This window comes from Sphaerodactylus townsendi, linkage group LG14 (genome assembly GCF_021028975.2).
Source record: "Sphaerodactylus townsendi isolate TG3544 linkage group LG14, MPM_Stown_v2.3, whole genome shotgun sequence".
In the NCBI taxonomy this organism is placed as follows: Eukaryota; Metazoa; Chordata; class Lepidosauria; order Squamata; family Sphaerodactylidae; genus Sphaerodactylus; species Sphaerodactylus townsendi.
The window spans coordinates 37,943,969-37,967,341 of NC_059438.1; the positions used below are offsets into that span (position 1 = coordinate 37,943,969).

A 23,373-nucleotide genomic window follows, 5' to 3' on the forward strand; every position below is an offset into this window, starting at 1 on the left:
TGTAGTGACAAAAAGAGATTATGCCACCCATTTCAAGCATGTGTATTTCACAGGTGTTTCTACAGGCACTTACCTGTGCTGTGTAGTCAGCATATTAAGCAAGTTCCGATTTCACATGTACTCATCTTGGAAACAAATGTATTAAGAAAGAAGCCAGAAACAGGACAGCTAGGGTGGTAAGGACTTCATATACAATTTTATCTTATTATTTGCAATACTGTGCACAGCTCTCATCTCAGCAAGGAATACAGTGCTACGAAAGCCTTAGGAAAGGACAGAAGGACAAGCAAGGGGTTAACTGATATTCCCCTTTATTTAGGAAAAAAGGGGACATGGTAGAGGTTTATAACATTAAGCACAGGGTGAAGAGAACAGATAAAACATTTTTCTCCCTTTCCCAGGCATCTAGAATGATTAGAGAACAGAAGAAAATATTTCTATACACAAGGCACCTTTCTTGGAATTCACTGGTACAAAATACAGTGATAGCCGATGACTTATAAGGCTTTAAAATGAGATCAGACATAGGAGGATAGGTCTAGCAACACCTACAAGTCAAAAATTTTGGGGGTGAAGGGAAGGGATGAGAGGTGAACAACTGGGAAACTCCCCCCTCCCCCAACATCCAGAAGTCCTGAACTTCTAGCACAATAGCCAAAGCAGTGTGCTGAGCAAAAAAACGAATCTAACCCAGACACGAGCAAGACAGGCTAGGAGGAAAGTACTTGGCTAGAGCCATTTGTTGACATTTCAGGCCACTGAGAGACTATCCATAATTGCAAAGACATATTACCCTTCTCTTTTGTCGTACAGCCAGGATAGACTGACCCATAGTGATCAGATGCTAAGCCTGTAACTGCCCCCCCCCCAACTCTCAACACCTCTCAACTGACTTCAACATTCTATGACTTTTGGAGGGCAATAAAAACACTCAGTTGCCAGGTTGCTGTAATAAGCAAAACAACAATGGTGAGTGGACCCTCCAGGTTCAGTGGAAATGCACTGCTGAATATCTCTTGCTAGGAGGCAACGGGCGGGGAGGGGAGTGGCCTTCATGCCCTTTCTGTGGGCTTCCCTGAAGTATCTGGCTGGCCACTGCGTGAACCAGGACGCTGGACTTTATGGATTCAGCCTGATCTAGCTGGTCTCATCTTGTGTCCAAGCTCTACCTTTGTCAGTTCAGCAAGTTAAGCTTCCCCCGCCCCTCCTGTACAGTGGAGGCTGAGAGAGTCACCTGCCTGCAATCAGACACACGGACTATTGATGAGTCATGCAGATTGTTACAGCTTTCGTAGGAAGAACGTGCAAGCGAGCATACAGCCATGACCTTCTTACAATTCAGGCCAGATTATGGCAACTCACTTCTGGGAGTCTTAGCATGCAGGCGCCAATCTTGCACAGCAAAAACTAAAATTACCTCCGACATCGTAAAAATGACTGGCAGACACATTACCAAGAATATGAGCTTGAGGATTTGAAATCATTAAGTCAAGCTTTTAAAATTAGCACTCCACCAGCTCATTAAATGGCCACTGCTGTGGAGCAGGGACTGGGCACGTTTCCACTTGGAATCTAGAAAGGTTTTTTAGTGAGGGCTGAAATACTGAATCTACAGCCTACTTTTTTGGGGGAGAGTTTTGGTCTCCTACCTAGCAGAAGGCGGGTATAGCATAGCCTGGGATATCAGCAGACTGTGCTGTTTATTTTCTTAACATTTAACTAGAACTTCTTCCATCATGGAACTCAAGATATTCCATGCAGGCTCCTAAAAAGATCTTCCCATACAAATATCAACTGCATTCAGACCTGCTTTGTTTCAGCACTGTGCCTTAGTTTAACCAAATCCTGGGTTGCTGGGCCTAAATTCTGGCTAAGAGTTGGTGTTAACACCGAAAAAGTTCATCAGTCTGCTGCTCTTTAAGGCCTTGGGCTCAGTTTTAAGGTTTTTCTTTTCAGTCTTTTTTATTGTATAGAGTATTATTATATTTGTTACAATCAATACGTTTGTTCCAACTATACATTTTTCCTTTTTCACCCCCCTCCCCCCCTTTTCCATTGATTATTTCAAGCAAGCAGCAGAAGGTACATTCTTCTTATTCTCTTGTTCCATAGTTCTTCGTTAAATCCGGCTTCTTCCTTCCATTTTTCATACAATGTCCATAGCTTCATAATGTCTTCTAGTTTCTCTTGCCATAGTGTGTTTTTGCCAGTCTCTCAAAAATCTCTAACTGTATTTGTTCCCAAAATATATTCCAACCATTTCGAGACTGTCCATTGTTATCTTTCCAGCCCAACGCCAACACTGCATGTGCTGCTCTAATCGTTATTTTATACATTGGTTCCAATTCTAATTCTTTTCAGTCTTGGTATGTTGGCATGCATTCAATTTTGCAACGTCTCCAACTGAATGACATTTAAATTTGTGGAAGAGGAGGCACTAATTTTTACCACTTCACTCTCCCGCTGCAGATTCCTGTACTGCCTCCAGTGGTAGTCCCGCCGATCCCTAGGACAAAACCCTGAATTGGGGGAGGGGGGTACTCAGTAAGCTTCAGAAGGGGGAAACAGGAATGTCGTGCTCCACAAAGTCAACTGTGTGTACCCATCCATCCACAATCTCTGTAATGTACAAAAGCCACAATAAGCACATATTGGAGTAGTTGTGTTCAGTGTCATCAAGTTGCTTCATGGCTTCATGGTGACCCTCCAAAATGTCCTACCATTAACAGCCTTGCTCAGATCCTACAAACTGAGGGCCATGGTTTCCCTTATAGAGTCAATCCCTCTCCTCTTGTCTTGCTGCCTTCAACTTTTCCTAGCGTTATTGTCCTTTTCAGTGACTCCTCTCATTATGTAACCTAAGTGAGACAACCTTTGATAAGTCATTTTAGCTTCTAGGGACAATTCAGGCTTGATTTGATCTAGAACTCACTTATTTGTGTTTTGGGTGGTTCATGGTGTCCATAATACTCTCTTCCAACATCACATTTAAAAGGAATTGATTTTCTTCTAGTTGGCTTTCTTCATTGCCCAACTTTCAGCTTCATACATAGTAATAGGGAACTCTATGATCTTGGTTGCCAGTGACATCCTTATAGGAAAGTTATTGTTTTGTTTCTGAAGTATTATAAGTGTTCTTTAGGCAGCAGTTATATAGTCATGAATCCACTCTGCATTACCAGAATGAGAGAATTACCAGCACCAAGCACAGACTCCACTACATGTTGAGGAGGAACCATGCCCAAACTGAGCTCACTGAGTTCAGCGACATCTTGTTGTCAAGCTTAAATAGCTCTCAGAATGGTTCACATACATCAGTAAAGATAGAAGTCATACATTAAGACAGAACAAACACGGCCATACATTTGGTCAGTTTTAAAACTGGCATGCATCCATTACTTCATCAGTATTTCTGAACTGGGAAGTCTTAACATCTTCCAAGATATTAAGAGACAAGAAAGAATTACCCAAGTGATTCACCCTTGGCAAGAGCCCCTATAAAGAGGCATGACCACTCAGATCTTAGCTCACACAGAACCACAAGGACGCTCCCCCTGCATATCTTAAAGACTGAACGTGTCAGAGAAGTTGGGGTGTTCCTGCATTCTCTCCCTGGAATTTGAATCCCAGAAAATCCACATAAAGATAAATACATGAACCTGGACACAATTTAGACCAGTGATGGCGAACCTTTTCGAGACTGAGTGCCCAAACTGTAACCCAAACCCCACTTATTTATCGCAAAGTGCCAACCCGGCAATTTAACCTGAATACTGAGGTTTTAGTTTAGAAAACTAGTTTTAGTTTAGTTTAGTAGGTTGGCTTCCTCTTCCTCTGCCCACCCACTTGAGCAGGGGCCAGCCTACTCTAGCCTCCAGCAAGTCCTGGTGGCACTGCTCTGTGCCTTTCTAGCATCTCTGCCTGCTCTGCGCCCCTCCCCGCCCCCCCGGGCAGCAGCCACCTGGAGCACAGGCACCTGGCCCGCCAGCCGAGTCCTCCCTGCTCACTGCGGGTGCTGAAGTTCTTCCGTACTAAAGGGGGTTTCTATGTGCCAGCAGCACTAAAATTATACCAAGCTAAAATATTGACACAACTTCTATACGGTGTCTATTTGGGGATTGCACAATCGAGTATGATACAGCTAGAAAGGCTACAGTCCAAATTTTTAAGAGCAATCCTTCAGCTTCCTCCAGGAGCCCCAAATTCATTTATTAGGCTTGAAACAGGAGTAATGAGCCTGAAGGATAAGATAATAATAACAACGGCATATAAATGGATAAAGTTACACACTGATTCAAATGGTCTCTGGCCCTTTCTAGCAAAAGATCCTTATAAACCTAGGTGGGCTCAAGAGATGGAGAAGTGCCTTAATAAATGTGGCCTTCCATATGATCAAAAATTGGGATCATTTTAAAAGTGAACTTACCCAAAGAATCAAAGATGTATCACGACAGTCTGATCTGGCAAGATATTCAGATTTTCCTCTATGCTGTACACAGAAATATATCATTGCCCCTGCTCCTTATTTAACTTATCTGGATAACAAAGATCTAAGGAGAGCTTTTACTCTTGCAAGAAGTGCACATTTACCTTCTGCTGTCTTAGAAGGGAAATATCAAAAGATACCTTACGCTGCAAGGTTATGTTCTTACTCTCTGAAGTCTGTAGAAACTATAGAGCATATGTTATTAAAGTGTCCCCTTTATGAGGAGGCAAGGAAAAAATGCCTGTCACATCTACTACACAAAATGACATATTGTTCTGTTGATAAAGTTTGTTGTGAAAAAAACTATTACAAGATAAGAAGGAGAATATTACTTACTAAAATGGGTAGCAAAATTCTGTCTATTCATTATGAAAAAGAAAAAATGATCTGAATATGGTATCCCCCTTAGATATTTTTATTTTGTTTAGTATTTTTATGCTGTTTCGTGTGTTTACAAAGTATAATGATATATAGATGGATAGTGCTGGAATACGGGAGAGAGATCTGCATTCTTGTTTTGTTGTAGATATTTTGGAGTTTTGTAACATATCTGGTCAATGACTGTAAATAAAGTCTTCTTCTTCTTCTTCATGCTCACTGCGGTGCTCACGTTGTGCTCAGTGGCCCAGGCCAGCCTAGATGTGCGTATGTATGGGGGTGGGTGGGGTGATTTTCCACCCCCCGCATGATGAACTCTGTGTGCGCGTGCCCACAGAGAGGGCTCCGAGTGCCACCTCTGGCACCTGTGCCATAGGTTCGCCATCACTGATTTAGACCCTTTTCAGCTTTGCAATTAGTCCATTATCATCAATCAGAATTCTGCCACTTGCCTTCTCTCTTTGCATATCTGAAATTCAATCTCCTTTTTCCCTCTGCAGTCAGAGGTTTGCAAAAAAGAAATGCTCGAGCACTCTCATACCAGCCCAAATGAGAGCCATAAATCATTTCCCCTGCTTTGTATGTATCACTATACAGATAGCAAAAACGGGAAGCAATTAAAGCCAATCTTCTTCCCACAAAATAGAATTACAACCATTTATAAGCATATCACTATATTTAATAGTAAATTGGATGTGTCAAAAGGCAGACGTTCATTCATAGGCAAGGTAAGGTGGGGGGGAAAGAACTCATTGAGTATATAGGAAAATAGTTTTTTGTAAATTAAACAAAGCAATGAAGAAAGTCCCTAAAACACAGCTAGGATTTGTTTCAGAAGGGTCTACACACCCCTTCCAACCATCCTTTGGTCCCCTGGCTGTGTGTGCAGGTAGTAATGCCAACAAATGTTCTTAAACTCAATGCCTTTTCCCCACAAATATGTGCAAACAAACAGCATGAGGGAAAGAGCTTATTTATTTACAACATTTTCAAATCACCTTTCCACCCAACCTAGGGCTCTCAATAAAAACGCCACAACAGCCTCCGTGCCTACTCGCATCTGGAAAAAGGATCTTTGCCTCTTGAAAGCTCACACCCCTCATATATTCTTGGCCTCTAAAGAGCAACTGAACTTGAATCTAGCTGCACTACCTTGCAGGATATCTGCAAGCCACAACACTGAAATATTCCACAGATGCCTCATTAACTAGCCATGTTACTGCCAAAGACATTCGACAGGTTGATGCAGTGTTAGTGAGTCAGCAAGAATTACTGGTCGTCAAGAAGTGTTGCCTAACCAACGTGCATATTATGTCAGTCCTTCGTAGCACGCGGATAGCCAGAAAATAGAAGAACCGTCTCTCTTCCAGTTTATAAAAGATTTTTCTACTGGTTCAGATTCTTACCTACTGCAGACCATCAGACTAGTTAGCCAGGTACGAGCTTCCGCCAAGAAAAGCGCTGCCTCAAAGCAGGCAGGAAATTCAGTCGGAAGAGATGTATTTATACCTTTCTTTTCTTCACAATGGGTACCGAAAGGAGGGTTGCCCACCTCCAGATGGCAGATTCAAATCTCCTGGGATTACAACTGATCTACAGGCGACAGATCAATTCTCCTGGACAAAAGGGCCACTCTGGAAGGTGGACTCTATGGCATTAATCCCCAATGAAGTCTTTTGTCTCCCCACCCCTAACATCTCCAGCCATTTCCAAACTCAGACCTGGCAACAGTAAAAAGTTACTTTAAAAACTGTTCTGCTCTCCTCCATTTTATCACCACAACAACCACCGTGTGAGTTAGTTTAGACCCGGGGTCTGCAACCTGTAGCTCTCCAGATGTTCATGGACTACAATTGGCCATGCTGGCAGGGGCTGATGGGAATTGTAGTCCATGAACATCTGGAGAGTCGCAGGTTGCAGACCCCTGGTTTAGACTGGCCGAAGGTCACGCAACAAGCTTTCATGGCACAGCAGGGATTCAAACCTGGTCTCCCATAACCTAGCTGCCGTTCTAATCACTATGCTGGCTCTCCAAGATCTTTGCATAGCCTGATATCATTTATCAAGGATCTTTACAACCCGTTAGGACTTTGCTCGTAGAGTTCACAAAACGAAGCCTTCCAACCATTAGGCATGGCAATACCAGAACTAAACCTGATTCTAATAGGCAGTGTTATCTACTCTTGCTTTTATCTCACAGGAATCTGCGGGGAGCCACCGAAGATATTTCCTGCCCACCTAAGCTCTTCTGTTTTTCTATGTACTGAAAAGGAAGTGAGAAATCAGAAGAACTCCTCAACAACAAAACCTCATCAAGAAACAGAAGTTTGTTTTGAACACAAATCTTTATGCAGGCAATATACGTGGCAGGGGGCTACACAAAGTGGACTTGTGACCTGATTCCACGAGTGTTAAATGGAAGTCTGATAAAATCTGGCCTATCAAAATCACACAGTGCAAACATTATTATTTTTTTCAAACACATATAAATACTAAGAAGTTCCACTTGAATTGGCAGAAGTCAAACAGAAGAGGCCTTATAATGAATGTTCAAACCTCTTCTCCAAAGAGGCGTCACTCAGATACAGAAGGCACAGTCCTCAATTACCTTGCCAGAAGAATAATTATACCAGAGTGGACTAACACCAGAAGTATAATGAGCAGCTTTGTATAAATGTGGAGGAGTGGGGAATCAAACCCGATTCTTCCTATTAGAGTCCAACCCTTTTAACTGCTCTCCACGGAGGCAATGTGAATGACAACTGAGGTGTCCTTGAAGAAGAAGAAGAAGAAGAAGAAGAAGAAGAAGGAGAAGGAGGAGGAGGAGGAGGAGTTTGGATTTATAACCCCCCTTTCTCTCCTGCAGGAGATTCAAAGGGGCTTACAATCTCCTTGCCCTTCCCCCCTCACAACAAACACCCTGTGAGGTAGGTGGGGCTGAGAGAGCTCTGAGAAGCTGTGACTTGCCCAGGGTCACCCAGCTGGCATGTGTGGGAGTGTACAGGCTAATCTGAATTCCCCAGATAAGCTTCCACAACTCAAGCGGCAGAGCTGGGAATCAAACCCGGGTCCTCCAGATTAGATACATGAGCTCTTAACCTACTACGCCACTGCTGCTCCTCCAAAGTTAGTGGTTCGCAAGTGTTTGTGGTAACAGATTTTCCTATTAATGGCCCCTTACAAAGAACTCGCTGGTGAGCAGGACATTCTCCTGTGACGGTAAAGATGCTCCATTTTTAAAAGCCACACAAACACCCATGTTGTACTGCTTTGCATGACCACCATAGTTTTCAGGAGATCCGTTAAGAATTAGCTACTGATTGTTACCATCTGCAAGCCTCTTAGCTGCTCTCTAACTCTGAACATTCTTTAGCATCTCTAAGTGCTCAGTCCTGACAAGGATATAGGCCAGACTTGCCTGATCTTGTCAGATCTTGGAAGCCAAGCAAGTTTGATCCTGGTTTGTACTTGAATGGAAGACCACCAGAGGAAGTCTAGAGATGCTAGGCAGAGATCAACAAAGGCAAACCAACTCTTTGTGTCTCTTGCTTTGAAAACACTATGAATCATAGAGCTGGAATAACCACAAGGGCTAGCAAGTCTAACTCCTTGCCAGGCAGGAGTATACAATCAAGGCACTCCCAACAGATGGTAGCCAGCCTTTGGAGGTTTAAAAACCTCCAAAGAAGAAGACTCCGCAATCCTCCAAGGCAGCAAATTCCACTGTCAAACAACTCTGACTGTCAGAAAGTTATTCCTAATGTTTAGGTGGAATCTCTTTTCTCACAGTTTGAATCCATGACCCCGTATCCTAGTCTCTGGAGCAGCAGGAAATAAAATAGCTCCATCTTCAACACGGCATCCCTTCAAATATTTAAATGTGGCTATCATGTCACCCCTTAACCTTCCCTTCACCAGATGAAACATACCTAGTTCCTAAGTCTTTCCTCATAGAGAATGGAATCCAGACTTTTTACCATTTTGGTTGCCCTCCCCTGGACATGTTCCAGCTAGTCAATATCCTTCTTGAATTGTGGACACAGTATTCCAGGTGAGGCCTAACCAATGTACTATAGAGTAGTACTATTAACATCCCTCAGTCTAGACCAGTGGTGGTGAACCTATGGCACGGGTGCCAGAGGCGGCACAGCCCTCTCTGTGGGCACACACACAGTCCCGCCCCCCCACACATCTAGGCTGGCCTGGGCCACTGGGCTCGATTATTAGCATTAAACCTAAGACCTAGTTTTGGGGAAGCAGTGTAGGTAACTCTGTTAAGCGCTGTTAAACCCCACTGATTTTCATGCGAAGTACTAAAGCGTGATCCTTTACCTGGGAGTAAGCTCAGTTGCTGGCAATGGGTCTTGCTTCTGAGTAAACCTTCCCAGGGTTGTGATTCATCAGTTGGAAGAGTTGCACGGTTGCTTCAAAGCAAAGCCACTGACTACCACCAAACTTACTCCTGAGTAACGCCTGGGAGCCAACCGTTTTTCTAAACTAAAATCTCAGTATTCAGGTTAAATTGCCGTGTTGGCACTTTGTGATAAATAAGTGGGTTTTGGGTTGCAATTTGGGCACTCGGTCTCAAAAAGGTTCGCTATCACTGGTCTAGACACTATACTCCTATTGATGCGGCCCAGAATCACATTGGCGTTCTTGGCTGCTGCATTACACTGCTGACTCATGTTCAGTTTATGGTCTACTAAGTCTCCCAGATCCCTTTCGCATGTTCTATTGTCAAGCCAGGTGTTACACATCCTACCGTATATCTGTGCAATTCATCTTTTTGCCTAAGTGAAGTAGCTCACATTTATCTCTGTTGAAATTCATTTTGTTTGTTTTGGCCCAGCTCTCTAATCTGTCCAGGTCATGTTACATTCTGACCCTGCGTCTAGGGTATTAACTGTGGGGTTGCCAGAAGTCAGCTGCTACTCTATGACACTTTCCATCATCAAGTGCTTAAGTGTTAGCCACACGGGATGATGAGAACTTGTGCAACTGATGTGATGAACAGTCAGTCAGTCCAGCTGGAAGAAAAGTGACAAATTGGCCAAGGGGCCGTGGATTTTGCTGAAGTCTTAACTGTACAATCACTGTCAGAGCCTTTTAAGCCTGAACGAGGGAGATACTGGACAGGACTACTTAATATGTGCATATGCCATACATGCTCCAAAGACGATGCCCCAAACCAGGTATGCAACATGGGCCAGGAATTTCTGCACCAGGTACAGAAATAGGAAGCACGTTACAACAGGAGAACTTACAAAGCTAAATATTGGCAACTCAACATCATCAAACCCGAGTTTAATTTTTTTTAAAATGAACATAGTGATTCTGTCAACATTTTCTGATGCTTATGATACTTTATCCAAACATGCACCAGCTGCTTGGGTTTAATGATTGCCTATGGAGAAGAGATATGTAGCTTCACTTCTCATATGGAAAGTCTGAGTGTCTTTTGTGCAGGTGTACGCTGGTGATGGGAGTCAAAAACCTCAATTGGCCTGATTCTATTTAATTCACATATAGCAAGCCTTTATGGGCATAGACAACAGTACAACAATAATAAAAACGGATTAAAAAGCATATACAATACAGGAAATAAATGTTAGGTCGAAGGAAATCTACTGGCGTTCAGTAATTTCCAGGAGAAAGTCTATCATACAGAGAGAAGGATCAGGATTGTTCAACAAGTAGTGTAATCTAATGAAGTCAGGGAGATTGGGTAAATGTAAAGGAGTAAGATTCACATACTTGGATCTGATTTCCTTGAATCTGAGACAGTGTAGTAATTGGTGGGCCAGAGATTCAACTGAGCCATCGTTACATGGGCATAATCTTTTAGCCTTTTCTTGCTTATTAAATCGGCCATGTAACAGGGCAGAAGGCATAACATTAAACCTGGCGAGCATCAACTGGCCTGTTTCTATTTCTCCCACCAACTGGGGAAAAATTAGGGGAGTAGAAATTCCCTGAATGGTATATGTAGCATTAGGTGGTGAACTGCAGCTGACCAGGCCATGCAGGCCCATGCAACAGTCAGCTTGAACACTGTCATATTCTGCATGCAGGGCTGCCCTTATAGGTAACCCAAATTGCAGCTGATATGGACTGTAACACCCCATTTGTGTTCCACTATTCCCTGCAGGGAACTTATTTCACCCATTTTGAGGTTCCTACTCTGGTTGCCCATCTCTTTCCAGCTTCTGTGGAGGGTGTTAGCACTTACCATTAAAGCGCACCATGACCTGGACACACCCACCCAAATGACCTCCCCCCTCCAGTTGCACTTCTCAACAGGGCCTCATTCCTGTTGCCAGGGGCAGCCAGGCACTACCTGGCTTTCTCATTTGCCAGCCCACTCCCGTGGAAAAGGTTCCCAAAAGAGGCAAGGAAGAGCCAACCTTGCGGATCTGCCTTATGAAGATGAACTATTTAAGGAGGTTTTAGAGCACAGTTTGTTGCTGGGGTTAAATTAAAACAGTGTTTTGGTAACTAGGGTACTGGTCTATCAGATTTATAGCCAGCCCAGTGTGTATATATTGTTGAATATTAGTCTTTTCAAAAGCTACCCTGATGGATGTTTTTCTGTTGGTATCCTTCCGGGGGGAGAGGCAAGTCTGGAAAAAAAAATTAAATAAAACAGACTCTTACACTTCCGCCAAAGATGACACGATTTGGACAAGCTTCTTTACCTGAGAAAACCAAAGGCAAAAACTTCCACGGCCCCCTGACGTGTGTCCCTGGGAGGGATGACTGATGGCAAATTTCCTGAAGAAGAGGTCTTGGGATCCCTGCCTTCTGCTGCCCGGAGATGGCAGGCAGGAAAAAAGCCCTTCTTCCCATTTAACATATACAGAGCCACTATTTAATGATTTATTTAAATCTTGATATTATTGATTTTATTTGTGCTCTATCTATTTGTTTTGTTCACCGCCCTGAGCCCTCCGGGGAAGGGCGGTTTATAATAATAATAATAATAATAATAATAATAATAATAATAATAATAATAATAATAATAATAATAATAATAATAATTATTATTATTATTATTATTATTATTGAAGTTGAACGATTGTGGCAAAAAAGAACAACAGTCATCCCACTAGTAGTCGGTGCTCAAGGAGGAATCCCAAGAAATCTTGAAAAACATCTGGAAAGCCCAAACTTGGACAGAACATCAGCCCACATGCTGCAGAAAGCAGCACTTCTAGGAACTGCACATATTCTACGCAAATACCTCTAATATCCTAGGTCCCTGGGAAGGACTCGATATTCAGAGATGAATTCCAGACACTTGTGCTGTGTTGTTATGTGCATAATAATGATGATGATGATGATGATGATGATGATGATGATACTATCTTGTGAAGAATACAGCTGGATAAGATGCAATAATCACCACTGACCAACTGCCCTCTTCCATGAGAGACAGAGAGAATTTTAATCATGCCATTTTCCCCAGGTCTGTACAGCATCACGTATTCCCCTGTCGACCGACGCATGCTGAGAAGTTTCCAAAACATACGGGCAGGGAATGTTACCTGGAGACAATCCCTTCTGTGGCTGAGTAGCTCCCACAGTATGAGCTGTTGCGTATTTTATATTTAGAGTAAAACTGAAGAGACGACATTCTGAGTTTGCATAGATGATACATTCACCGTGTTATTGAGATGGTAAGTGATACCTTCCATGTCAATATCTAACCAGGCTGTCTACAGTTACACAGGGAGCCTTCAGCTTTTATGGAATAGTAGAACATCTGAGTTCGGGAAGCATTTGTCACATCGAAGCAAATTATAATGAAACAACGAGGACTCATTAAAGGAGGCCATTTTAGAACTAGGTTAATAGTCCACACCACTGCACTGAAATAAAGTTTCCTGTACTACCACTTCATAAAGGATACAGTCTTATAGAACAGTGCTTAGAATAGCTTGCTTTGAACAGAAATCAAGAAAGTTCAAGGAACTAATCAGATGTGACGTCAAGGACCTAATCAGATGTGACAATGTGAAAGTCTTGTGAGTATCTGTTTGTGAAAGCCTGGAATTCCTCTGTGTTTTCCTTGTTCATATGACCGTTCATATATGCAAGTGGGTGGTGCTTGTATACCTCCAGGTCACTGAGACAGAAATGCTAGGTACTGACTAGGTCTAGGCCAGTGGTGGCGAACCGGTGGCATGGGTGCCAGAGGTGGCAGAGCCCTCTCTGTGGGCACGTGCAAACAGAGTGCCCCCCGAAACCTAGGGTGGCCTGGGCAGCTGGGCTCGATTATTAGCATTAAACCTAAGACCTAGTTTTGGGAAAGCAGTGTAGGTAACCCTGTTAAGCGCTGCTAAACCCCACTGATTTTCATGGGAAGAACTGAAGCGCGATCCTTTACCTGGGAGTAAGCTCAGTTGCTGGCAATGGGGCGTGCTTCTGAGTAAACCCTTCTAGGGTCGTGATTCACCCATTGGAAGAGTTGCACGGTTGCTTCAAAGCAAAGCCACCGACTACCACCAAGCTTACTCCTGAGTAACGCATGCCTCAGAGCCAACTGTTTTTAAAAACTAAAACCTCAGTATTCGGGTTAAATTGCTGTGTTGGCACTTTGCGATAAATTAGTGGGTTTGGGGTTGCAATTTGGGCACTCGGTCTCGAAAAGGTTCGCCATCACTGGTCTAGGCTTACACCAGCCAACCTACATGTTTACAAAATGTCAGCATGGTGGGGAAACAGCGCAGCAGAGAGGCAACATTTGCTGGTATTTACATGTTTTGGCTTTTTTTGTAAAGCATGGGGGCAGAGGAATATTGTCATTTTGGCGGTTACTGGTCACAGATGTGCCAATTCAAGCCTGTGAGTAAGCAAACCTACACACAATAAGGTATCCGAACATTCACAGGCACACAAGCTCAGTTTTTTTAAAAACCCAGTAACCAGAAATGGACAGAAACTCCATTCAACCCAGATATCATTACTGATGATAGCCACAGAGTCACAGCAACAATAAGAAGCCCTTTATTTTGAAGAACAGAGAATGCTCGGAATTTCAAGGAATCATGGGATAGCACCCAGCTAATCAAAGTCCGGTGCATACCGTCATGGATATAGCCAGAAACAAGAGACCCCTTGATGGGTCTTGACTAAAAATAAGGCTAAGTGTATTACTATAACTGAATCAGGCCTGACCAGAATTATCTGGAACAATACAGACAGAGATCAAAGAAATACCCCACTATATAAAAGGCAAGCTGTGTTCCCAACCAACTCACTCCTTAAAGTGAAGGACTCTGGGAGATGTAGTCCAGAGGGTGCTGTTTCCTGAGCAAAGAGGGACCAGATGGATTACTACTTTCACAGTCCTTTGCTTTAACAACATAGCCATCACCAATATGCCTTCTCTTCCCACTCCCTAAGAAATGCAACTCTCTCACACACACGCGAAGCCTCGGCCCCAATCACACACCCATCCAAAAGCCTCCTGTTGGTCTTCTCAACTGGGGAAAGTATTTGGGGCCAGGCCTGCTGACAGTGGCCATTCAAAGCCGGTACTCCGGCACCCCACAGTTTGAAAGGAGACTGTTAGAGGCAGCATCTGCCAGACCTCCCTACCCAGCACAACGCCGGTTCCATATATGGGGTAGGACTGCCCTGGGGATGGCCAGACATTGTCCACAGGACACTGATGTTTATGGGTACCTAAACACTCTACCAATCAGTTCTTGCGTAGTATTTTATTTGTTAGAATCATTTGCTTCACTTTGGCACAATGAGGGCTTTTACAGGCCCTTTCCCCACTTACCTTAAGCCCCGCGCTATTCTCCTCAAGTAGCGCGGGGTCCAGCTGCCTTCCCCACTTCAGGGGCGGTGAGAACGCAGCCGCCCCGACGTTGCCTCTCTCGCGCCCTCTCGACGCGCGTAATTCGTGGCGCCTTTTGAAATGGCGCCTTTTGTCGTGGGGAAGCCAGGGCGCGCGCCAGGAATTGCGCACACTGGGAATTGCCCGCAGCAACCCTCGGGCAAAGGTGAGTGGGGAAAGGGCCACAGTGACTGTTCTGTCCTTGTAGGACAATCTGTCAATCAGTGTTAGGAAAGCCCGTGAAGTTGTTCTCCCTCAACAAATATTTGGCTGAATTTATGGGGCTGCCTTTGTTTTTCTACCATCAGGCCTTTGCCTATTGATGACTGCTGGGATTTTATTTTTAATCTGTATTTTTAAATTGTGGCCATTGAGGGCAGTTTTCGTGAGGTATCTTGAAAGCAAGATAAAAGTAATTCCAAGTAAATATTTTTGTGCCAGCCTTCAACTTAAAGGGGAGAGAGATTTAACGCCAAACACCAGCACACAGCACAGAAACGTTCCAAGTCAAAGCTGTCTTTTCCCTGCTTTCCGTGGAAGTGGAAATGCAGCTTTGCTGACAAAAGCAAATGGCAGCCATTCTCTGGGAACACACAAGTCTGCACTCTGTCTAGGACTGTGGTGGCAAACCTTTGGCACCAATTGGCCATGCTGGCAGGGGCTGATGGGAATTGTAGTCCATAACATCTGGAGTGCCAAAGGTTCGCCACCATTGGTCTAGGATGAAGCCATTTTCTTCTCCACTTGAAACCTACAAAAGTTTCCCGCTGCAGTCAGAACTCAATAGGAGTCACTGACAACACAGCCTGCTTGAATCTGCATGAATCCATCCCATGATTTGATCCCATTTTTGTCATGCTTGAACCTGAAAAGTTTAGATGTGTCTAGGGTCAGCCCCCAACACCAGCCCAGACTCAGTCCCCGGCCCTCACTTTGCCCCAGATGGTTGGCAGATGGCCCCCGCTGCTCTGCCAATGAACTTGCCACCTGGGAGAAGCTCCAGGTGCCAACAGCGCAGAAATGTGGCAACAGCAGAGCCTGCCAGCAGGCTAACCCACCTGCAGTGAGGGTGGCGTAGAGTGGCTGAGAGGAGATATCCAGCAAGCTTATAGGTCTAGAATTCCCCGGTTGCTTTTTGTCTCCTTTTTAAAAGATTGGGATGATTATACTTTGCTTCAAATTGCTGGGAATCTTACATATCTCATTTAACTTTGTAAATACTCTAGCTAAAATATGGCTCCACCACTCGACGTTTAGTTTAAAAACCTCAGGGGGAATAAAATCCTCCCCTGGTGCTTTTCCATATGGGAGGGCACTGATTAGTTGTTTACATTGGGCTGGGGTAACGGAGTCCCATTTGGGTAGAGAATCTATTGTATCCACCAAGTGCAATTGAGAATCATCTATTGCCGTGGTGGCGAACCTTTGGCACTCCAGATGTTATGGACTACAATTCCCATCAGCGCCTGCCAGCATGGCCAATTGACCGTGCTGGAAGGGGCTGATGGGAACAGTAGTCCATAACATCTGGAGTGCCAAAGGTTCGCCACCACCGATCTATTGTATTGATGTCATCCACACTATACAGGGTCGAGAAATGGCTAACCCAGTCATCGAGAGATATTACAGGCCCGCTGAGAAAGCAGGCAGCCAGGCAGCACTGGCCCCCTGCTTGACATGCAGCCCCTCCAGTCACTGCCACAATTACCAGCCCTTAAAGGGGCAGGCGCTCGGCGCAGGGGACCAATTCACAGGCTGACAGTGCCCGACAAATGGTCCGAGGCAACTGGCCCTACCCAGGTGGGAGAAGACAGGGGTGGGGGATAAAAGGGGAGGAAGTAGAGGAGTTAGGAGGAGAGAGAGAAAGGAGAAGAAGGAGAGAGAGAGGAGGAAGAGAAAGCTTTAGGGAGTAAGTTGAAAGACAGTCTAGACCCCCGGTGGCGAACCTTTGGCACTCCAGATGTTATGGACTACAATTCCCATCAGTCCCTGCCAGCATGGCCAATTGTAGGGGCTGGTGGGAATTGTAGTCCATAACATCTGGAGTGCCAAAGGTTCACCACCACTGGACTAGACACAGTAGAGAGGGAGAGCAGACACTGGAGGCACCTGGCCCAACCCCATCTTGTCACTGGCTCACAGGTGTAGACCCGGGCCCATCAGGTGCAAGGCCTAGGCCCTGAAAGTACAGCCAAAAGACAACCATGGCTACAGTATGGACACAAAGCCCATGTAGGAAAGGAGGGACAGCTCAGGGTCCCACCCCTGGGTTGGCGCAGGGGGCGCTCCACTAGATGCTTCATATGTACACGTAAAACAGTCAAACTTCATGTTACTCCCCACAAAAGCCTACAACAGGGTAGACCAGAATTATACTTTCCAGCTGCCTTTACTTGGGGCACAGAGTATTTTGATAGGTAAACGCAACAGTAAGTTACGCAACATACCCAGTCAGAAGACATCCCTAACAGTACTTTTTTTGCTGTCAAGCAGAGGCGGAGTGAGGGGAAATGGCACGCCGTCCGCCCCCGCCATGCCTTCCCCACAGCTCCGCCTGGGGCGTTGTGCCCCCCCCCCCCGCTCCGTTGGCGCTACACCACTGCCGTCAAGTCACAGCTGACTGATGGGGGACCCTGTAGGGTTTTCAAGTCAAGGGATTGTCAGAGGTGGTGTGCCATTGCCTGCCTCCGTCATCACAACCAAGGTACTCCTTGAAGGTCTCCCATCCAAATCAGTGTTTCCCAACCTTTTCGAGGTCAGGGTACCCTTGACCTCACTCTTCATATCTCACAATACCCCTGCCGCCACCCCCCACCTTCCCCTCCCAGGGTGAAGGGAAGCACTTGGGGGGGCCCCCCCCCCACCCCCCCCCCCCCCCACCCCCCCCCCCCCCCACCCCCCCCCCCCCCCACCCCCCCCCCCCCCCACCCCCCCCCCCCCCCACCCCCCCCCCCCCCCACCCCCCCCCCCCCCCACCCCCCCCCCCCCCCACCCCCCCCCCCCCCCACCCCCCCCCCCCCCCACCCCCCCCCCCCCCCACCCCCCCCCCCCCCCACCCCCCCCCCCCCCCACCCCCCCCCCCCCCCACCCCCCCCCCCCCCCACCCCCCCCCCCCCCCACCCCCCCCCCCCCCCACCCCCCCCCCCCCCCACCCCCCCCCCCCCCCACCCCCCCCCCCCCCCACCCCCCCCCCCCCCCACCCCCCCCCCCCCCCACCCCCCCCCCCCCCCACCCCCCCCCCCCCCCACCCCCCCCCCCCCCCACCCCCCCCCCCCCCCACCCCCCCCCCCCCCCACCCCCCCCCCCCCCCACCCCCCCCCCCCCCCACCCCCCCCCCCCCCCACCCCCCCCCCCCCCCACCCCCCCCCCCCCCCACCCCCCCCCCCCCCCACCCCCCCCCCCCCCCACCCCCCCCCCCCCCCACCCCCCCCCCCCCCCACCCCCCCCCCCCCCCACCCCCCCCCCCCCCCACCCCCCCCCCCCCCCACCCCCCCCCCCCCCCACCCCCCCCCCCCCCCACCCCCCCCCCCCCCCACCCCCCCCCCCCCCCACCCCCCCCCCCCCCCACCCCCCCCCCCCCCCACCCCCCCCCCCCCCCACCCCCCCCCCCCCCCACCCCCCCCCCCCCCCACCCCCCCCCCCCCCCACCCCCCCCCCCCCCCACCCCCCCCCCCCCCCACCCCCCCCCCCCCCCACCCCCCCCCCCCCCCACCCCCCCCCCCCCCCACCCCCCCCCCCCCCCACCCCCCCCCCCCCCCACCCCCCCCCCCCCCCACCCCCCCCCCCCCCCACCCCCCCCCCCCCCCACCCCCCCCCCCCCCCACCCCCCCCCCCCCCCACCCCCCCCCCCCCCCACCCCCCCCCCCCCCCACCCCCCCCCCCCCCCACCCCCCCCCCCCCCCACCCCCCCCCCCCCCCACCCCCCCCCCCCCCCACCCCCCCCCCCCCCCACCCCCCCCCCCCCCCACCCCCCCCCCCCCCCACCCCCCCCCCCCCCCACCCCCCCCCCCCCCCACCCCCCCCCCCCCCCACCCCCCCCCCCCCCCACCCCCCCCCCCCCCCACCCCCCCCCCCCCCCACCCCCCCCCCCCCCCACCCCCCCCCCCCCCCACCCCCCCCCCCCCCCACCCCCCCCCCCCCCCACCCCCCCCCCCCCCCACCCCCCCCCCCCCCCACCCCCCCCCCCCCCCACCCCCCCCCCCCCCCACCCCCCCCCCCCCCCACCCCCCCCCCCCCCCACCCCCCCCCCCCCCCACCCCCCCCCCCCCCCACCCCCCCCCCCCCCCACCCCCCCCCCCCCCCACCCCCCCCCCCCCCCACCCCCCCCCCCCCCCACCCCCCCCCCCCCCCACCCCCCCCCCCCCCCACCCCCCCCCCCCCCCACCCCCCCCCCCCCCCACCCCCCCCCCCCCCCACCCCCCCCCCCCCCCACCCCCCCCCCCCCCCACCCCCCCCCCCCCCCACCCCCCCCCCCCCCCACCCCCCCCCCCCCCCACCCCCCCCCCCCCCCACCCCCCCCCCCCCCCACCCCCCCCCCCCCCCACCCCCCCCCCCCCCCACCCCCCCCCCCCCCCACCCCCCCCCCCCCCCACCCCCCCCCCCCCCCACCCCCCCCCCCCCCCACCCCCCCCCCCCCCCACCCCCCCCCCCCCCCACCCCCCCCCCCCCCCACCCCCCCCCCCCCCCACCCCCCCCCCCCCCCACCCCCCCCCCCCCCCACCCCCCCCCCCCCCCACCCCCCCCCCCCCCCACCCCCCCCCCCCCCCACCCCCCCCCCCCCCCACCCCCCCCCCCCCCCACCCCCCCCCCCCCCCACCCCCCCCCCCCCCCACCCCCCCCCCCCCCCACCCCCCCCCCCCCCCACCCCCCCCCCCCCCCACCCCCCCCCCCCCCCACCCCCCCCCCCCCCCACCCCCCCCCCCCCCCACCCCCCCCCCCCCCCACCCCCCCCCCCCCCCACCCCCCCCCCCCCCCACCCCCCCCCCCCCCCACCCCCCCCCCCCCCCACCCCCCCCCCCCCCCACCCCCCCCCCCCCCCACCCCCCCCCCCCCCCACCCCCCCCCCCCCCCACCCCCCCCCCCCCCCACCCCCCCCCCCCCCCACCCCCCCCCCCCCCCACCCCCCCCCCCCCCCACCCCCCCCCCCCCCCACCCCCCCCCCCCCCCACCCCCCCCCCCCCCCACCCCCCCCCCCCCCCACCCCCCCCCCCCCCCACCCCCCCCCCCCCCCACCCCCCCCCCCCCCCACCCCCCCCCCCCCCCACCCCCCCCCCCCCCCACCCCCCCCCCCCCCCACCCCCCCCCCCCCCCACCCCCCCCCCCCCCCACCCCCCCCCCCCCCCACCCCCCCCCCCCCCCACCCCCCCCCCCCCCCACCCCCCCCCCCCCCCACCCCCCCCCCCCCCCACCCCCCCCCCCCCCCACCCCCCCCCCCCCCCACCCCCCCCCCCCCCCACCCCCCCCCCCCCCCACCCCCCCCCCCCCCCACCCCCCCCCCCCCCCACCCCCCCCCCCCCCCACCCCCCCCCCCCCCCACCCCCCCCCCCCCCCACCCCCCCCCCCCCCCACCCCCCCCCCCCCCCACCCCCCCCCCCCCCCACCCCCCCCCCCCCCCACCCCCCCCCCCCCCCACCCCCCCCCCCCCCCACCCCCCCCCCCCCCCACCCCCCCCCCCCCCCACCCCCCCCCCCCCCCACCCCCCCCCCCCCCCACCCCCCCCCCCCCCCACCCCCCCCCCCCCCCACCCCCCCCCCCCCCCACCCCCCCCCCCCCCCACCCCCCCCCCCCCCCACCCCCCCCCCCCCCCACCCCCCCCCCCCCCCACCCCCCCCCCCCCCCACCCCCCCCCCCCCCCACCCCCCCCCCCCCCCACCCCCCCCCCCCCCCACCCCCCCCCCCCCCCACCCCCCCCCCCCCCCACCCCCCCCCCCCCCCACCCCCCCCCCCCCCCACCCCCCCCCCCCCCCACCCCCCCCCCCCCCCACCCCCCCCCCCCCCCACCCCCCCCCCCCCCCACCCCCCCCCCCCCCCACCCCCCCCCCCCCCCACCCCCCCCCCCCCCCACCCCCCCCCCCCCCCACCCCCCCCCCCCCCCACCCCCCCCCCCCCCCACCCCCCCCCCCCCCCACCCCCCCCCCCCCCCACCCCCCCCCCCCCCCACCCCCCCCCCCCCCCACCCCCCCCCCCCCCCACCCCCCCCCCCCCCCACCCCCCCCCCCCCCCACCCCCCCCCCCCCCCACCCCCCCCCCCCCCCACCCCCCCCCCCCCCCACCCCCCCCCCCCCCCACCCCCCCCCCCCCCCACCCCCCCCCCCCCCCACCCCCCCCCCCCCCCACCCCCCCCCCCCCCCACCCCCCCCCCCCCCCACCCCCCCCCCCCCCCACCCCCCCCCCCCCCCACCCCCCCCCCCCCCCACCCCCCCCCCCCCCCACCCCCCCCCCCCCCCACCCCCCCCCCCCCCCACCCCCCCCCCCCCCCACCCCCCCCCCCCCCCACCCCCCCCCCCCCCCACCCCCCCCCCCCCCCACCCCCCCCCCCCCCCACCCCCCCCCCCCCCCACCCCCCCCCCCCCCCACCCCCCCCCCCCCCCACCCCCCCCCCCCCCCACCCCCCCCCCCCCCCACCCCCCCCCCCCCCCACCCCCCCCCCCCCCCACCCCCCCCCCCCCCCACCCCCCCCCCCCCCCACCCCCCCCCCCCCCCACCCCCCCCCCCCCCCACCCCCCCCCCCCCCCACCCCCCCCCCCCCCCACCCCCCCCCCCCCCCACCCCCCCCCCCCCCCACCCCCCCCCCCCCCCACCCCCCCCCCCCCCCACCCCCCCCCCCCCCCACCCCCCCCCCCCCCCACCCCCCCCCCCCCCCACCCCCCCCCCCCCCCACCCCCCCCCCCCCCCACCCCCCCCCCCCCCCACCCCCCCCCCCCCCCACCCCCCCCCCCCCCCACCCCCCCCCCCCCCCACCCCCCCCCCCCCCCACCCCCCCCCCCCCCCACCCCCCCCCCCCCCCACCCCCCCCCCCCCCCACCCCCCCCCCCCCCCACCCCCCCCCCCCCCCACCCCCCCCCCCCCCCACCCCCCCCCCCCCCCACCCCCCCCCCCCCCCACCCCCCCCCCCCCCCACCCCCCCCCCCCCCCACCCCCCCCCCCCCCCACCCCCCCCCCCCCCCACCCCCCCCCCCCCCCACCCCCCCCCCCCCCCACCCCCCCCCCCCCCCACCCCCCCCCCCCCCCACCCCCCCCCCCCCCCACCCCCCCCCCCCCCCACCCCCCCCCCCCCCCACCCCCCCCCCCCCCCACCCCCCCCCCCCCCCACCCCCCCCCCCCCCCACCCCCCCCCCCCCCCACCCCCCCCCCCCCCCACCCCCCCCCCCCCCCACCCCCCCCCCCCCCCACCCCCCCCCCCCCCCACCCCCCCCCCCCCCCACCCCCCCCCCCCCCCACCCCCCCCCCCCCCCACCCCCCCCCCCCCCCACCCCCCCCCCCCCCCACCCCCCCCCCCCCCCACCCCCCCCCCCCCCCACCCCCCCCCCCCCCCACCCCCCCCCCCCCCCACCCCCCCCCCCCCCCACCCCCCCCCCCCCCCACCCCCCCCCCCTACACGCCCACACCCCCCCCCCCCCCCCCCCCCCCCCCCCCCAACCCCCCCCCCCCCCCACCCCCCCCCCCCCCACCCCCCCCCCCCGCCCACCCCCCCCCCCCCCCCCCCCCCCGACCCCCCCAACACGCCCCCCACCCGCCCCCCCCACCCCCCACCCCCACCCCCCCCCCCCAACCCCCCCCCCCCCCCACCCCCCCACCCCCCCCCCCCCACCCCCCAACCCCCCACCCCCCCCCCCCCCCCCCCCCCCCACCCCCCCCCCCCACCAGATGTTATGGACTACAATTCCCATCAGCCCCTGCCAGCATGGCCAATTGGCCATGCTGGCAGAGGCTGATGGGAATTGTAGTCCATAACATCTGGAGTGCCAAAGGTTCGCCACCACATAGTCCTTTGGTCTCTGCTGTTCAGAATTCCCCTTGCCCAGACTCTTGGAAACCCTTGACAGATTATTTGGGGGGAAAAGTGATGATTAATGATGATTGAAAGTTAGTGGATTGTCAAAATATATATCACACTTTCCTCTCATAGATCTTATCAGTAGTAACTTTAAAGATTCAATTGCACCTATGCTGTTAAACAGAACTATCTTTTAGAGTGAATACTTGGTGCAAACAAAATAGGGCGTCCTTTCCTTACGGTAAATGCATTTTTCTCTTATGAGTTTTTTTTTTGTTGCAAAGTTCTTCAAATACTAATTAAAAAATTAATTAAAAAAAGATCCAGCCCATCCCACTACCTTATTGCACATGCAGAAAATACTAACAAATCATCTTTCAGGACCCATGTTCAAGCTTTCCCTACAAGTCAGCTCTTGTTAGACTGTGAGGGGCTGCAAGACCCCCACCCCCTTCAGCTGCGAGTCCTAAGGCTGCCAGCTCCAGGCTGGGGAGCTCCTGGTGATTTGGGGGTACCGCCTGGGGACCTCACTGGGGTACTGTTTGGGATACACCGTCCAAAGCATCCATTTCTCTGCCGTTTGGAGACGAGCTGTCACTCCAGGGGAGCTCCAGGTCCCACCTGGAGGCTGGCATCCCTCCAGACCCCCCTCGCAGCAGGGAATCA

At 55.3% G+C, this 23,373-nt stretch overlaps 1 protein-coding gene across 1 annotated transcript in view; it reads right to left on the minus strand.

The window, feature by feature from the left end:
* The window catches only part of CYSTM1 (cysteine rich transmembrane module containing 1), a 55,794-nt gene that overhangs the window by 32,058 nt on the left and 363 nt on the right, over nt 1-23,373 (minus strand). The window lies entirely within an intron of this gene.